Here is a 5,155-nt window from a genome sequence, read left to right as displayed (position 1 = left end):
TTCAAGTTTCTCTGTTCTCACTTTTCCATTGTTTTTCAATTATGAAGTTCCATGTTTTAGCATTTTGTTTTAAAATGTGTATGTGAATCAATCAAAATGTATATTTATTGATCTTTCTGACAACTTAATGATTCTTCTGGGTCATTATGCTTGTCTAAAATTCTGTGAATAGGTGATGATCTTAATGATTCATAATGAACATGTATAACTATCTACACTGTAAGTAAGTTATCTCTAACTGTAAGTTACTATAACTATTACTACATCAAAACATTCTAATCAAAAGGAATAGATATTCCTAATTTACCGCTATTCATTGACGATTGTTGGTCATATCTGCAGAAGACAAAGTGCTTGGTTTGTTTAACAATGATCTAACAGCCCAGAAGAATCATAGAATAAATAAATGGTTCTCCCAAACTGTGGCATACTTACCAACCCAGGGTTTTTCATAGGCCATTAAAATATATATGAAGATTCGACCTTGGTGATAATCGTGACATGCATTTATGATGTCATACATATCCATGTGTTTGTTTATTTAGTTTTACCTAATTTTTATCATTCAATGATAAAATGATGCCTCTACAGAATGTAGGTACTGTTTCTTATGCAATTCAAGAACTGTCAATCCATTTTTTTTTATCAGTATCATGGTGTTGGCACATACAAAAATGTGACGGTTGGCTTTTTATTTGTGAATAATTTATGTAAATATTATAGATGAACATTAAACTGTGTTATATTGAAAGTAGCATAAAATTTTGATATAAATTAGTTGCACAAATTGAAAGACTTCTTAACACTGATTATAAGACTACGCATAATTTTCCTCCAATCAGACTTTTTTGTACTATTTAGAATACTTTTTTCTCATTGTGTTTAGAATATTTTTCCTCTCTCGACTAACGCTCTTCTAACGCTGAGATGCCTCTTGAAAATGCTTCATTGCTTTTTGAACTACATACTGTATATTGTTTTCATACTCAATTTTATTAATATCATGCAAGAAAGCATACCACACATGTCCAAGCTCCAGGTTTCCTGTAGTAAAGTGCAACAAGCCTGACTTGAATTAATACAGGTTCTCCTTGTTAACAGTAAGAGTAAAATTACTTTATGTATGAGATCTAGCTTATTATTTGGTCATACTCAGGATACTATTTGAACTATTTTTTTGCGACCACCACTTAATAGCAGACTCAAACATTGCAGACCAGAAAATTGCAATTAAGACTGCAGGCCACACTATGCTTTGATTAATGTGTTATCAGAGTCAGCCATGAATTGAAGACCCCTAAGCGTTCGAAATCATTGGTGGTCCACTGGTCCGAGACCACTGATTAAACTATTCGACCACAGAGAAGAAAATGATAGGGGTCTGCTGGACCAGCAGCTGAAAATCCCCCGATACATTAATTGCAGAAGAATCTCCTATGGGAGAATCACAGATCCTCAATCGATTTATGTTGTCTCAGCCATTTAAATGTCAAATCATAATCTTTTATTTGCTGTAAAAAATATTTTGAAAACATCATCTGCCGCAATTCAAAAACTTATGAGCGAAACTGATTTTGATGTGCTGTGTGTATACATACAGTGTATATTAGGGTGGGGTCGAAAAAATGGAAGTATTTATTTTCAAATCCCTATAGTGTGGAAAAGTTGCCTCCTTTAATAAAAAGAAAAATTACGTAAAAAATTTTGAAATCGGTTTATCTTCCGGTCTCACATTGGACTTGAGGTTTATGGAAATTGACAAAATTGAAAATTTTTCTTCAATTTTTTAATATTATTTAAAATTCTATGATTGAAACGCAAAAGTTTATGTTTCTTTCATGCGTTGGTAAAGTAAAATTAATTAAAACATCTTTAATATTCCAATGCTCATTGGTTGCGCAGCGTGCTTGAAAAAACAGGAATTACCCAAATTTTTGCAAGTTTCATTGTGTAGCTTTTTGCCTGTTTTGTCGGAACAAAACAACCCAGAATTCATCACAAGGAGGTAGCTGAACATTGAGTTCCACCCCACACCCTACCCAAACAACCACCCAAAGTAGACGTGCATGTATAATTTACATTATATTTTAAAACTAGTTTCGAAAATTGACTAGGGTTCAGGGATTTAGTTTCTTCTATTGTTTCTTTTCCAAGTGCACACGTTGAAGTCTGACTTTTGGGAGAAATCAGGCATGACTGATTTTTATAATAGCGTAGATCTGATGTAGCTATCTCTAGTTTCATGCCCACATAATTTAGGTGAGGCTTCAGTAACAAGTTAGACACATCTCTCGACTGCCCTTGTGTGACTGGAGCACATGTGAACTGCACTTGAGAAGACCACTACAGTGGATTGTGTATCTATTCCATCCCACAGAACTCCCTCTCCATCATATTTTTCAGCATATAGATGGTGTAATAAATCAATGAACGTCAGGACTCTGTCAAAGGACTTATCCTATTGCTGAGATCTTTTCCAGCCCAGCTTTGTTGCAGAGACTGGAACAAAGTGTGCATATCTGACTGTGTGGGAATGTTTAGTGCTGCCATCTGTATTTGAAATTGTGAGTGAAGTGTGAAATGATTCAATATGTGTGTCGTTGTAAGCCTGTTGCTCTCTATGGTGAGACGTTTTGACAGGGGGGGGGGGGGAATAGGTTCGCATTTGCTCCTCTAAGTTGGGAACCATAGATATAGATGGTGCATCCACAGGGTCAAAATATTTTTTCTGGGCCCATTGGATAGCAGCTTACTGGATGTGAAGATTCCTGTGGTGGAGTATGAATCTGTAGATTGTTGGATTCTAGAAGTAGGCAGAAAGATGCTGAGCAAAGACCAGGAATATTGTATTTATTAGACATATCCAAAGCAAAATAAAGTCGGGGCATTGTCCACAGGATTTTTCTCAATTCGAGATCCTCATCGTCTGTCACATTCTAGATGGCTAAATGTGGCCAATAGTAAGGGTGTAGGCCTACTCAAGTTAGCCAAATCCTTCTGCGAACCTGTTCTCATCATTTTGAAATCGTACATGCCGGTATGGTTCCACATCAAAAAGAACAAATATTTCAGACACACTAAACATGTTTTTCCAGCATTTCAAACATTGCTGTATTTATTTGACGACTTACTTAAAGTTGCTAATGCATAGTAACTGAATGTAATGCGTTGTTTGCACACCCTGCAAATTTAATGTTGGCTATGATCGTTGGTGACAGAGAACACATTCGAGAAAGTTTGGATATAGAAGAACTTATACCTTGATGGTACTTTGAAGTACCAGGCTAGATAATTTGTTTCAAACTGTTTCATAAATATTGTTTTTGTTTTTTGTCTTTAATTAGAACTAAAATTACTTACCTAATAACTTACATGATAACTATTTATTAGTGTCATCACATTTATACTTTTATTTTAATTTATAATTTTCTCTTATTCCAATTTCACAATGTCGGATATAAAGGATTAAAAGCAAGATAATCCATATCTAAAGGAAAAAACATTAGACACTGCGTGCTACGTAAGATAAACCTTGAAGCTACCGATTACACTAGAACACTTGCCTGTTGTATCCTTCCGCCAATGCTACGGGAAGTATATGTGATGATATATCATTCTTCCATTCCGACTCTAACCACATCAGAGGCATCAAAAGTTTCCTCCAATGGACTCAGAACAGTCGAGAGATGTATCAAACTTGTTATCAAGGCCTCAACTAAAGCATGTAGACATGAAGCTAGAGATGTACATCAGATCTACACTGTTATCAAGATCAGTTATTCCTGATTTCTCCCGAAAGTCAGATTTTTAACACATCAATTTTGGTGACTAGTGAAATTTAATGTAAATTACACACACAACTACTTTGGATGTTTGTTTGGATGGTTGTTTGGGTAGGGTGTGAGTGGAACTCGACATGCAGCTATGTGATGAATTCTGGGTCATTTTGTTCTGACAAAACGGGTGAAAAGCTGCACAATGAACCATGCAAAAATTTGGATAATTCCCGTTTTTCGAGCACATTGCACGACCAATAAACAGTGAAATATTAATGATGTTTTAGTTTATTTTACTTTATTGAACCACAAAATAAGCATAACAAACTATAGCATGTCGATTGTAGAATTTTAACTAATATTAAGAAATTTAAGAAAAATTTTCATTTCATCAATTTCCATAAACTTCAAGTACGATGTGCTACTGGAAGATATCAACCGATTTTTAAATTTTTACATCATTTTTCTTCTTAATAAAGAAGGCAACTTTTCCGCATTATAGCGATTTGAAAATAAAAACTTCACTTTTTAGACCTACCCCAGTGTATATACCATCTGGTGCCTCAATCCTTTTGCATCCATTTGATGAATCAATGTTTTTTCAGCATTTGCATGCCATCCTAATCTTTTATGCTCTCATAAATTGAAATTTTATTGAATCTGTGTGTGTGTGTGTCTAAAAAACAGCATTGTACTAGAACATGATTTTGAGTCACTGATTTGAGTTCAACTGATTCTCAATCTTTTAGGATCCTTCCAATTAATTTTTTACCTTTGCGACTGACAAAAATGTAGGTGGTTCCTTTTGCCCCTTTTTCCACAGTGTGCATAGACAGCACACATTCTGGAGTTCTTTTTTTTGTCTGTCTTTGCAGCTCTGACCCCCCTAAAAATGTCTTATGTTTTGCTGAATATGACAAAAAATAAAACATTTGCAATAATGAAGATATTTTGTTTTAATTATTTCTTAACCAATGTTGACATTTGTGAATCTTATCACAAATTTTAGGAAAAACAAAATTTCCATTATTCAGAACAGATTTCGTTTATCGGACCAGTCACGATGTCTGCAGACCAGTAGGTTCTCATATTCCGTGGGACCATTGTGACTTTTTGTCCAGTGAATTTTTCAATTGTAACGCTGATCCTAGTATGGAACATTAATCCCTTGTGACTTTTAAATGGTGCAATCAGATAGATATTTAACAATAATAATCTATGTGAAGCATATCCTTTGCATATTATGTACATCCTTCCCCAAGGAACCTAGTTCATTATATATTCGTTTCTGTAATTATTTGTTTTTCCAACCCCTCCATCCATAATAATATCTTCAACAAAGAAAACCGAAAAATAAGTACACATACATGAGAAGAAAA

This window comes from Pholcus phalangioides, unplaced genomic scaffold (assembly GCF_987345545.1).
Source record: "Pholcus phalangioides strain wild (caught in Gottingen) unplaced genomic scaffold, Ppha-v1.0 ptg000012l_1, whole genome shotgun sequence".
Lineage (NCBI taxonomy): Eukaryota > Metazoa > Arthropoda > Arachnida > Araneae > Pholcidae > Pholcus > Pholcus phalangioides.
The sequence above is the reverse complement of the archived record's forward strand: the minus strand, read 5'-3'. Positions refer to the sequence as shown.